Raw genomic sequence first — 14,021 nt, forward strand, 5'->3', positions numbered from 1 at the left:
CTTTGGGAGAGTGAGTTTAATAAATATTTCCCAAATTCCTTAAGGGAATATATTAAAGGACATAAAGACACTAGGTTTGACACAAATTAGGTGTTCAGTTAATCTTAAATGAACACATGAAGGAGTAAATGAAGACAGGAATGAATTAGAAGAGATGTGGGGAGGGGACGATGGTATTGGCAGGGCCAGTCATTGTCTCTGAGAGAGAAAGCCATCAGGTTCTGCACTTAAATTCTTATCCTTTTACAGATTTGCTGAGGCCAATCCTGCTATATAAAAATACTTTCTATCCAAATACAGCTATCCAATAGCTATTGGAAATATCCCAGATCATTAAACAAAATAAAAGAAAGGAACAAAAAAGTGAGAGGAAAAGTTCAATGGATATTCATATAGGTATAGGATGGAGAAGTGGTTGTATTTAAAAATAGAATAGTCACAAATGAAATTCTAGATTCCCTACTTCTCCCCATTCTGTTGCTTATATGATCTTTATTTGTTAAACTTTGCCCTATATTTGTCTTCATGGTCTGGGTTTAACCTGAAGGAAAGAGGAGAGGAAATGATGTCTTTTCCTTAAAAATATTCCTTACTAAACACTGGAACTGCCCCAAATCGCCTGGGATGCAGGGTCCTTATGAATCCGGGCTCTATTTTTGAAAGTCAAAAGGATTCCAGGCAGGCAGGTTTGGTTTAGATAAGCATCCGGATTTGGGGATGGTTATCTGAAGCCCTGCCTGTCATTACATTTCACAGCAATGAAAGAACATCTACTCTTAGGTTCTGAATCAGTGGAGAAGAGTCAATGAACATCTCAGCTTGTTTTCTTGCCTAAGTCACTGTAATATTTCCCAGATTTGCACTTTGCCTATTTATGTGTGTGAATATCAGTGTGTGATCAGTACTTCCCATCCTGTTTGTAGATATATTGCTTCCTGCCCTCTTAACTAATCCTTAAAATAGAGGTCAGGATGAAATATGTCCTTGTTTCTCATGAAGGACATTTTAGTGGCCAGAGTTCCAGATTGCTGAGAAACTAAAATAACAAAGGGAATTAATTGGAAGTTATCACAATGAGCTCCCAGGTCACTTAAATTGAAGGATAACTATCAGGAAAAGCATTTAGAGATAAAGAGTAAGAATGAATATAGTCAGAATGAATTAGCTACAAAAAGAAGACTTTCTGTGGAATTAATTCTAGGGCAGCTGTACCCTGTTTCAAAAAAGTTAACAGATATAACTGTGAACATAAAACAAGGCTTCAGGATGGCTCCTAAGAGGCACATGAAGTTCTGTTTCTCAATCCTGGAGCAGTTACACACATATGCTCAGAGAAAATTCATCAAGTTTATGATATGTACATCTTTATGTATATATGTTATATGTTAATAAAAATTAACATCTGTTAACTGTTTGGAACAACTACAGTAAATTTTCACTGAACATTTCAAAACAAAAGCCCATTTCATATCCCACTCAGCACCTATTCCTCAGTTAATTCCCTCAACATTCTTCTCCACCCTGGGTTTTGGAGTATCTAATCCTAGAATTCTGGCAATATCTATCGGGAAAAATGGAAAGAAAATGAGTCATGGGACTTTGTTGGATTTCCTTGCTGTTATATATGGAAGAGTCAGGATGATAAAAGAGACATCCCTGAGTAAAATACATTTGAAAGTGATTCCATAGTGTTCTCACCTGTGGTGGCTACTTGAAGCATTAAGAACTGCCATTATTGCTTATGCTAGAAGGGTGGGAGTGCCACCTTTATGTGTGAGCAGAATGTGGACAGCTGTACAAAAACACACTGCAGGAGTTAAGATCTAGAAACCTCTTTTTTTCATTGCTCCTGGAGTCATTTTCCTATCCCATGTGTCTCTTGAGGTAATTAGTCTAGTGGACTTATTATTGGTTATGATTGATTTCTTCCAACTGTTGTCTTTCCATTGTCCTAGAAACACAAATCTTTATCTTGCTTCTCCACTGGTTTCCTTCATTCCTCAAGACTCTGGTCACCATTCTAGTGCAGGTGTCAAGGCCAGTACAAGGTCAAGTGGTCTAAACAGAAATTTCTAATTCAATCTATAAGTAAGTTTCATCAAGGGATCCAAGAACCCCTGAAATTCTATGCAAATACGTGTATGCACACTTGTGCATTTTCTTGATTGTAGGTCTCTAACATTTATCGCAATCCTTCAGAAGTCCATAGTGCCCTCCAAAAGTTTAAAGACTACAAGCATAGATTCTTTTTGGCATGGTCTGGACAATTTTATTATATATTTCCTTTTATTTGCTTTCCTATTAAGCCAATACATTTTTATTGTGGGGCAAGGTTTTTCTGGTTCCAAATACAAATACCTACTTCTCTCACTGGTCCAGATTCCTTTTAGAGGCAGATACAACTAATCCCTACTTGTCATGAGTATTGACAGCTATCAGTTTAGGACTGTCTTCTTCTCCAGAGAATTATTCTCCATCTAACTGTGAACTTCTGCTCACAAGATGAGAACAGCCTATATCTAATTACCACTGTCATAGAGTACCAAAGGCTTGCCCCCATGTTAAAAGAAGGTGCCAGATCTATGGTGAAGTTCACACTCTAGTGGTCTCTGTGGCTCAGGCTGGAATTCAATTCCAGTTGAGACCACATCCTTGCTTAGTTGCTTCTTCTTCCCCATTCTGCTTCCTTTATTCCCTTTTTTTCTGAGAGCACCTAAATCCACGACTTAGGCTCTGCTTTTGTAGAACCCAACTTAAAACAATAACCCATGCTTCTAAACACTTAAACTACCTTAATGTAGTTGATTATCTTCAAGAGCTACTGGTCTAATGTGACCATTGTATGAGGCCATTAACCTCAAATTGGTTCTGTGAGACTAAAAATTTTATTATGCTCTTGGATATTTTCTTGGCCCGTTTCTTTGGAAATAGAAATAACATTTTGAACATAAACTGTGGGTGGCAATTGCTATTAGGACCAACTCTAAATGAAGATAATTTATTTCACCTTTTCAAGTTAACCAGAAATGGAATTACGTTCTATCTACTTCTGTTTATCATAGTTACTACTTCTCTCCTCTGTTGTCCATTTATGCAAGTATCAAGCCATGTTCTTAGATGACAGTTCATCTTGCAAATATGATAGGACTAGCCTGTTTTTGGAAGAGCATCCAAAATTTGAAGGCAGGCAAGTTGTCTTGGCCACTCTCACAATTTGGCTCATTCCTTGGATGGGCTAACAGGTGATATACTCCTGATCACCTGTTGATGGAGCATAGGTACTGGGCTATAATAAAATAACTCATTTCATGAGTTCTTAAAATATGCTAGGGCCTGTGCATGCATTATCTCACTTAAGGATCAAAACATTATTATCATGCTCAGTACTCCATCCCCCCACCACCTCCCTTCCAGCAATCTTCATTTTGTTTCCTACAGTTAAGAGTCTCTTATAGTTTGTCTCCTTCTCTGATTTTGTCTTATTTTTCCTTACCTTCTCCTATGTTTATTTTGTTTCATAAATTCCACATATGAGTGAAATCATGATATTTGTCTTTCTCCAGTTTACTTATTTTGCTTAGCATAATATCCTCTAGTTCCATCCACAATCTTGCAAATGGAAAGATTTCATTCTTTCTGATGGCTGAGTAATATTCCATGGTATATGTATACCACTTCTTCTTATCCATTCATCTGTTGATGGACATCTGGGCTCTTTCCTTTTTTTTTTTTTTTTTTTTTTTGGTGGGGGCTCTTTCCATATCTTGGCTTTTGTGGATATTGTCACTATAAACATTGGGGTTCAGGTGCCCCTTTGAATCATATGAGCACTGGGTGTTATATGCAACTGATGAATCAGTGAATTCTACCTCTGGGACTAATGATACACTGTATGTTAATTTAATTGAATTTAAAAAAATAAAAAAAATAAAAAACCATCACTATCATGCAAGTACAATGATCTCCATTTTACAAGTAAGAGCCTTAGATATGCAAATATTGTCTGCATAGTCACAAAACAAGTGGCTGACAGAACTAGGATTCAAAAACAGATCTTGATATTTAATCCTTTGCTCTTAACAAATTATACTTTGCCTCCAGAATCTGGGTGCTATGCATCTGCCACTCATTTAATGAGAACCAATAAAAAATGGGTTATGTCAAAAGGTAAAGGTAAGAAGCCAGCACAGTGTAGAAGTGTGACATGGATGTCTGCAGGACTTTTAACACTGGAAGTTCTGTTTCAGTATGGATAAGATCTGGAGATTATGGGGGATACTCCAGCTTCAGGGAGTCTGAGTTTTTGTCCTACATGATACTAAAAAGTCTCAGAGTGACTCCTTTTTGCATCTTACCTCCGATTTGCCTACCCTTCCTGCCTTCTTTTTCTGAGTCTGAGATGCATGGAAAATAATTTCCCTTTCAATCCTGGCTGTCATGTGATGGCTGCTGTATATGAAGTTGGCTGTGTAATAAAGTTGAGTGTTCTTCAATCAAATCATCAACTTCTATAAAAAATTCTCTAGGATTCCAACTGTTGTTACAAAGCCAGAAGTAGTTAATACTTTTAATTTTTTAAAAAATAGATGAACAAAAAAAAAAATAGATGAACAGGGGCACCTAGGTGGCTCAGTAGTTGAGTGTCTGCCTTTGGCTTAGGACATGATCCCGGGGTCCCAGGATCAAGTCCTGCATTGGGCTCCTCACAGGGAGCCTGCTTCTCCCTCTGCCTACGTCTCTGCACCTCTCTCTATGTCTCATGAATAAATAAATAAGATCTTAAAAAAATAGATGAGCAAAACTAAATCTAATTTCTGTTTCTTGAACTATGTTTACATAAATTGAATTCATTTGAATTCAACCTACCAGAAATGTATTTTTGTGCAGTTTTTGGTTAAAATATGTATGACTGGATATTATTTCTCCCATTTTTGTTTCTTGATGCCTTAGGATTTTCTGAGTATGTCAGTCATAGGCAAATTGGATCTCATCATATTTAAAACTTTCCTTTTGTGAAAGATCATCTTAAGAGAATTGAGAGACAAACTAGAAACAGGAGAAAATAAGTGCAAACCACGTATTTGACAAAGAGCCAGTATGGAGAGTATATAAAGGACTTTCAAATCTCAAGTTGAAAGACAGACAATCCTGGACATTTTGCCAGAAAATGTACAGATGGCAAATAAATACGCAAAAAGGTGTTCAACAGGTCCAAGTCCCTGCTCCGCTGTGTTGGGTATACTTGGACCCAAGCTCGAGCTTGTAAATAAACCCTCATGGGTTTGTAAAAAACAAAACAAACAAACAAACAAAAAAAAACAAAAAAAAAAGGTGTTCAACATCATTAGCTATTTGGAGAATGTAAATTGAAACCACAAGGAGATATTAGTATATATCTATTAGAAAAGATAAAATAAAAAATAGTGATAACACCAAATGCTGGTGCAGATGCAGAGAAACTGGATCATTCATATGTCACTGGTAGGAACAAAAAATTGAATGGCTAATCTTGAAGAGAGTATTACATTTGCTTAGAAAATTAAACATGTGTTTACCATATGATCCAGCATTACGCTCTCGGGCACTTAACTCCCAGAAATTAAAACATGTTAACATAAAATCTGTTTACAAATATTCATAGCTTTTTTCATAACAGCCTAAAGTGGAAACAGCATACATGTTCTTCAGTTGGTGAATGATTGAACAAATGTGGTGCATACATGGGATAGGATACTACTCAGCAATAAAAAAGAGCAAACCATTAATACACACATCAGTGTAGATGGATGCTCAGTGAATTGTGCTGAATTATAAAGCTAATTTCAGAGGGTTACATATTCCATGATTCCATTTGCATAACAATCTTGAAATGACAAAATTATAGAAATGGAGAAGAGATTAGTCTTCCTCAGAGGAAAGGATCCTCAGAGGAAAGCAACTTTTAATAGAATTACAAAAAGAAGGCAAAATGTCTTGGCCTATGAGCTGGGTTGAAGAATGAGGAAATGGCAAAATTATGTTAACCTTTTCTCTCTTCATCTTGAAGTAGTTTTGATGATTTCTCGTTATAAGGAAAATGCCACAAAACCAATTTAGATGGTCCAATGGAAGTCTGCTATCTAACAAAGATAATAATAAGGGAAGAACAATTACTACATATTAACTTTTTCAGACACTACTTACTGTTTTACATTTATTAATCTACCTGGTAGCTTATAAGTTAGATACTATGATTAATCTCATTGTCAAACCAGAAAACTGAGGCATAGAGGGACTAAGTACTAAGTACTAAGATTAGGTACTTTCCTAAAGTCATACTGTGGTGGAAGTGGGAATTTGAATTTAGGAAGCTGGGCTCTAGACTTTTTTTTTTAAGATTTTATTTATTTATTTATTCATAAGAGACAGAGGCAGAGGGAGAGAGAGAGAGGCAGAGACACAGGCAGAGGGATAAGCAGGCTCCATGCAGGGAGTCCCATGCCAGACTTGATCCTGGGACTCCAGGATTACACCCTGGGCTGAAGGCAGGCACTAAACCGCTGAGCAACCCAGGGATCCCCCAGGGATCCCCCTGGGATCTAGATTCTGTTCTCATAAATGTTATGCTATATCTTTGTGTCAAGAAATTGCATCTCACTAATGTCTCCTACCCCAAGTAAGGTTTTCTTAAAATGGAAAAGGATAAGTTTGATCCCTGGTCTTGGCTCGAAAGTACTTTTCTCTAGTTCATCTGACTTTGAGTACATTAAATCGGTAATTTTTTAAAAAAAGATATTTATTTATTTATTTATTTATTTATTTATTTATTTATTTATTTATGTAAGAGAGAGACCACATCAACAGGGGGAGGGACAGAGGGAAAAGGCTTTATCCCAGGACCCTGAGATCATGACCTGAAACCAAAGTCAGATGCTTAACTGACTGAGCCACCCAGTCACCCCTAAACTGGTATTTTAGAATCTTGATATGAAATGACAAGCCAAAAGAATTAAGATGAAACTGATTAAACAAAAATCTATAATTTTGTCTTTATTATTGTTTTCCTTTTCTTCCAAATAGTGTATATTACATTTAAGAACAATGCAGAGGTTTCTGCAATGTGTAATTTACAAATCTATTAGAAATAACTGCTTGTGCAAAGGGAATCCACCATGAAGTTTGGGGAATTTCAGGAGGCTATGAATAAGAGGTTGAGCTAATACATGGCTTGCTTTTATAGTTTTTGTTTCTGAATGTGAAGGTTTGACATAGCATTTTATTATTCTTATAACCTTTTTTTTTTGCAAACAAAACCTATTTACTTCGTAGTCACAGGCAGATGAAAAAATGCTCATCATTGATATTTCTTGCTGAAAGAAAGAAAGGAATGCTGTATTTTAGTGCTTTCTTGATGAGAGGCCAGTTCTCAAAAGACTTACCTGTTGAACTCATATGGCAAAGTCCAGTTTCAAATAGTTTGGAGGACAGAATACCAATCAAAACTATTTTTTGCAGTTCATCTCACTGGTGACTTCTAATACCTTGAGTTGTAGAACTTAGCTCTAATGGAAACACATTCATATCCAATGCTGGCTAGCTCCAGGCTTCTACATCAGAATGTCTTTCTTCATGCAGAGTAAGGATTTTGTAACATATGACAAAATAGCCCAAAAAGTAAGACTCTGAATTCTTTTTGGTGAGTCAAAGATCTGTATAGAGAGTCCTAGGCTTGGGGATCCCTGGGTGGCTCAGCGGTTTAGCGCCTGCCTTTGGCCCAGGGCGCGATCCTGGAGTCCCAGGATTGAGTCCCACGTCGGACTCCCAGCATGGAGCCTGCTTCTCCCTCCTCCTGTGTCTCTGCCTCTCTTTCTCTCTGTCTATCACAAATAAATAAATAAATCTAGAGAAGAAAAGAAAAGAAAAGAAAAGAAAAGAAAAGAAAAGAAGAAAAGAAAAAAGAAAAGAAAAGAAGAAAGGAAAAGAAAAGAAAAAAGAAAAGAAAAAAGAAAAGAAAGAAAAGAAAAGAAAAGAAAAGAAAAGAAAAGAAAAGAAAAGAAAAGAAAAGAAAAGAAAAGAAAAGAAAAGAAAAGAAAAGAAAAAATTCCTAGGCTGAAGTAGAGACATGCAGTTGTGGCCTACCTTCACCTCACTGGTCTTCCAGGGAGTAGTTGCTTCTAGAGTTGCTGCATGAAACCTTTCTTAGCTATAGTCACAGGTGTATCCAGGGAATCAAATACAGTAAAAGCCAAATGGGGAAATGGAGGTACAAGAAGTAAGAGTATTTAAATAAACATTTGTCTTTGAATATTTTCTTAAAAATATGTCTAAGTATTGGTAATTCTAGGTATTCAATTTCGAGCTAAGCCCATAGAAAGGAACCAAACACTGGGCTCCATTCTATCTTGATTTTTACTGCCTTACAGTGACACAAAGATCTGTCATACTATTGTAGACCCTGTTAGTGCCTGATAAGGATTCCATTTAGCTTCTAGTACACCCATTTCCCAGCTGCTCTGAGTATTTGCTACTCGGGGTTGACAGCTGCCATCTCTTCTCATCTCTTCTAGGGCACTGGGAGCCACTGTACCCAGAAATGCTTGGGAAGTTACACTTCCACCAGAAAAGATGGCTGGTAGTTAGTGACCAAGTGTTGAAAGGGTACAAAAGCTCTACTCTCTGGCCTCAAGGTGTAGTCAGACCTGTGGTGCCACTCACATGCCAAAGCTCCCAGTAGGATTAGGCCAAGGCTGGAATTCAGCTAAGCCACCTAGCTGTATATGCTCTTCCTCTTTTTACTGTTTTTCTCATTTTCCTATAGGTTTCTCCTCAGTCCACTCCCTTAGTAAATCAATCAGTCAATATGTCTCTCTCTCTCTCTCTCTCTCTCACACACACACACACATAAAGAGAGGGAGGGAGAGAGAAAGAGAGAGAGAGAGAGAGAGAGAAATATGTTAGGTTTTACTTCTAGGGAATGAGGCCAAGGCAAATACTCATTGAGAGCCAACTGTAAATCATAGTAAGAGGCTGATGTGTCTCCACATAGAGGGAGATAGTTGAGCAAAGAAGAGGTTGCATGTGGCATACAAAAGGATCAATGAAGTTAATTCTTACACAGTGCTCTGATATCAATATACTTTTTTTTAAGATTTTATTTATTTATTCATGAGAGACACAGAGAGAGAGAGAGAGAGAGAGAGAGAGAGAGGCAGAGACACAGGCAGAGGGATAAGGCTCTGGACTGAAGGCAACGCTAAACCGCTGCACCACCCGGGCTGCCCAGTGCACTCTTGATATTTAAACACATGTATTTTTAATAAATAAATAAATAAATAAATAAATAAATAAATAACAAATGTATTTAATTTCCTACAATGGGAAATTAAATGCCTGTGGTAATATATTGTAGCTGGAAATAGATAATTTAAAAATTTCTGAGCTACAAAATTATCTATAAAATCATAAGCCTTCCCAGAGTAAACATAATGGATATGCATGGTAGGAAAGAAACCTAAAGATTCCTTATGTGCAGGTCTCAACTCAGATATAAGAATCAGGTGTCTTTCCTTGTCTACAGATTCTGAGAGAAGAACATCTATAACTTTAATCAGTAACTCATTTGAATGGCTAATGATTCTGTTTGAAAATTCCTTATTTCAATCTAATGCAATTGCTTGCCATCCACTGTAAATTTCCTCCCCCTCTTCTGCCCTGTGTAGATTTGAGGAATTGTTGAATTCTGTTCCCTTTACTTTAACCAGAATTATTCTTCTTATTTTCTTTTGGGGGGGCAGAAATGAAATGAGGGTTCCCATTCCTCTAACCTAGGGACAGGGCTCTCTAGAACCCCCTTCTGGTTACAAACACAGATATACTTGATAACATGGGCTGGTATCTGTACCCGAAGGGCAGAAAAGAAATGCAGGCTCTAGAAACAACAAGGGAATCCAAAGTTAGGAAGGCAAAATTATAAGCTGACAATATGGTAGCCTGAGCCAGTGGTAGATACAATATATATGCTAGGATTTGGGGGGTGGGATTTTAATATTGTTAGGAGCTCAGCTGAGCTGTCAGATGTCCAAGCAGCCAATTAAAGCAACTAGCCAACTAGCTCAGTCTTTTTTTTTTTTTTTTTAATTTTTTTAAATTTTTATTTATTTATGATAGTCACAGAATGAGAGAGAGAGAGGCAGAGACACAGGCAGAGGGAGAAGCAGGCTCCATGCACCGGGAGCCTGATGTGGGACTCTATCCTGGGTCTCCAGGATCGCGCCCTGGGCCAAAGGCAGGCGCCAAACCGCTGCGCCACCCAGGGATCCCCTAGCTCAGTCTTTAATCACTTACTGCTGTAGTACAAGCAAGAGGCTGAAACCAGAGACAGTTCCAGTTCCCCTGTTCCATTGTCCCCCATGAAAAGTGGACACTGGCTAAGGGTCAGTGGGTCAGCACAGGTGTGGGGCATGAGGGATCATTTCTTTGTTGAGGGATCATTTCTTTTCTGTGGTGGGGGGCAGGGGGGAAGGAGAGGACAAGTATTGGGGACTGAGAGTGGGGAAAATGTCTTCAAAACTTCCTCATTTTCCAGGACACCTGGGTGGCTCAGCGGTTCGGCTCAGGGCGTGACCCCGGAATCTGGGATGGAGTCCCAGCATCGGGCTCCTGGCAGGGAGCCTGCTTCTCCCTCTGCCTATGTATCTGCCTCTCTCTCTCTATGTCTCTCATGAATTAAAACAAACAAACAAACAAACAAACAAAAAAAACCTTCCTCATTTTCTTCCATAAGAATGTTCAGCAGAGGTTCCTGATGAAAACTTCTGCTCAAGACCTCAGATAAAGAGGCTCAGGAATAAAGGCACCTTACTAGGAGACTAGGATTGCAAATGTGTGAACAAACAGGACTGGGGGGCTAGGCGGGCCAGACCACAACTCCCCACCCATCCAGGTTTGCTCAGGTTTGCTGCAGGGTGGGTGTGGGGTGGCAGTTTTCCCTGTGAGGCCTAACAAGTAAAACCTTAGTAATAGTCTACAGTTAGGCCTAAAATCACACACAGGTTTTTGTGTTTCATTTTTTTTTTAATATTTTATTTATTCATGAGAGACACAGAAAGAAAGGCAGAGACATAGGCAGAGGGAGAAGCAGACTCCCTGAGGGGAGCCCAATGCGGGACTCAATCCTGGATCCTGGGATCATGCCCTGAGTGGAAGGCAGACGCCCAACTGCTGAGCCACCCAGGTGTCCCCACACAGTTTTCTAAAGAGGAGTAGGACTTCTCAAATGCCCTGTAAAGACAGGTTCATCTGTTCCGGTGCTTGTTAGAAGGCATATTGATAGAACTGCTATCTTTAAGCTAGCTCTATAAATGAAACAACAAAGCCTGGATGACAACACATCTTGGTTTACTGAATATTTCAAATCCACTGTTGAGATAGGGGAAAAAAATTCTTTTCAAAATATTACTCAGAAAGAAAATTGCTTTTAAAATATGACTGTTCATCCACAATGCATCTGTCACCCAAGAATTCTGATGGAGATATAGAGAAGATTGCTACTTTCATGCCTGCTAACACAATATCCATGCTGCAGCTTATAGATCAAGGAGCAATTGTGACTTTTAAAGTTTTATTAGTTAAGAAATGCATTTTGTAAGGCTATAGCTACCATAGGTAGTGATTCCTCTGATGGATCTGAACAAAGTAAACTGAAAACCTGGGAGGTCTTCCACCTTCTAGATGCCATTAAGAACGAACTAGGGGTGGTAGAAGGGGAGGAGGGCGGGGGGTGGGAGTGAATGTGTGACGGGCACTGGGGGTTATTCTGTATGTTAGTAAATTGAACACCAATTAAAAAAAAAAAAGAACATCAATGGTTCATGGGACGAGGTCGAAATACCAACATGAATAGGAGTTTGGAAAAAGTTGAAACCCTCACAGATGACTTTTGAGGTGATCAGAACTTCAGTGGAGGAAGTAACTATAGATGTGGTGGAAATAGTAAGAGAACTAGGATTAGAAGCAGATTCTGAAGATGTGGCTGAATTACTACAATTTCATGAAATTCTTTGAGTGAGGAGCCATTTCTTATGGATAGACAAAGAAAGTGGTTCTTGAGATGGAATCTAGTCCCAGTTAAGATGCTGTGAAGATTGCTGAAATGACAACAAAGTATTTAGAATCTCACATAAACTTAGTTGATAAAACAGCAGCAGAGTTTGAGGGGATTGATTCTAGTTTGGAAAGAAGTCTTATTGTGGGTAAAATGGTATCAAGTAGCATCACAAGCTCTACAGAGAAATTGTTCATGAAAGGAAAAGTCCATTGATTCGGCAAAATTCACTGTTGTCTTATTGTAAGAAATTGCCACAGCCACCCCAGCCTTAGGCTGCCACCACCCGAATCAGTCAAGTGTCATCAACATGGAAGCAAGACCTTCTACCAGCAGAAAGATAATGACTTGTGGAAAGCTCAGATGATGGTCATTGGCATATTTTAGCAACAAAGTCTTTTTAATAAGGTTTGCATATTTTTTTACACAATGCTGTTACTCACTTTATAGATTATAATGTAGTATAAGCATAACTTTTATATGCACATGGAAGCCAAAAAATGCATTTAACTTGCTTTATTGTGATGTTAATTTTATTGTGGTGGTCTGGAACCAAACCTGCAATATATCCAAGGTATGCCTGTATAAACAATAGATAGATGTGGTGCTGGTATACACAGTAGGCTAAGGACAGAATAAAGACCTTAGGAACAGTCCCACTTGTACACTTATAAATATTTGATCTATGACAGAGGTGGCATGACAAGTCATTGTAGGCAGAATGAACTACATGTATATAAAAGGTAAAATTATATTTCTACTTCACATGATACACAAAAATAAATAGTAAAATTCTAGATGTGAATAACAAAAATTTTTTTTTAAATTTAGGAGACTCTATTACAGAATCCTTTGGCCACAAAGTAAAGTGAAATTTCATAACTAAGAAAAGAACACACAAGCCATAAAGGAAGTGAATGATAAATTGACCGTATTAAAATGAATAAAATCTGTGCAAACAATACCATGAACAAAGTTGAGATGCTCACTACAGACCAACAGAAGATACTAACAATGAACCTAGCCATAGAAGGCCTAATAGCCAAAATATGGAAGGTGGTCCTTGAAAACAATAGGACAAAATGAATAGCCTGAAAAAATGAAACAAGAGGTGAACTGGTATGTTGAAGGAGAAAACCAAATGCCAACATGGAAGCTACTACCTGACATTACTAGTACAGATTTATGCAAATTGGCACAATGCTCAGATCTATATAACTATTTATCTTATAGAAATTAAAACAGAATAGTGCAAGTCTGATCACTTCAAAAGGAGGTGAGGATGGAAGGAAACGTTTATGTAATAAGATCAGTGGAAGGTAACATGTAGCAATCTCTGTTGAATCAGAAATCTATAATCTCAGTGGCTTAATACAATGAAAGCTCATTTACTGTTTATGTCCCAGTCCAGGGGATGTGATCCTGGTCACACAGCCCTTGATGAAGTCATTCAGGCAGCCCAGGGCCTCTCATTTTGTAGCTCAACTTTGTTCAAAATCCATGGAGAACTCTGCGTGCAGCTGGAAGACTGAAAAGAGACCATGGGAAGTCTCACTTCTTGGTCACAAAGACATTAGAGGACCACATATCCCTTCTGCTCACATGTCAGCAGGACTCAGGTCATTGGCAACACCTTATGCAAGGAGTCAAATTTTATGCTCAGGAGGAACAGGAAATGGGACTTGCTAAATAGCATAATCTTTCCCTACACAATAAAAAACTTGTGCATTTCTGGTGAGAATATATATTGATGCACTCATTTTGGAGGGAAGTTTTTAATAGTGCTGTAATTGCATATATACTGAAAACCCATTATTTTTTTTGATAACCCATTATTAACTTAAATAAATAACCTAGGAAAATCTTATATGTATGTTCAAAGGAACACATACAAAGATTTTTTTTTAATTTTATTTATTCATGAGAAACGCACAGAGAG

Source organism: Canis aureus, chromosome 26 (assembly GCF_053574225.1).
Source record: "Canis aureus isolate CA01 chromosome 26, VMU_Caureus_v.1.0, whole genome shotgun sequence".
Taxonomy (NCBI): domain Eukaryota; kingdom Metazoa; phylum Chordata; class Mammalia; order Carnivora; family Canidae; genus Canis; species Canis aureus.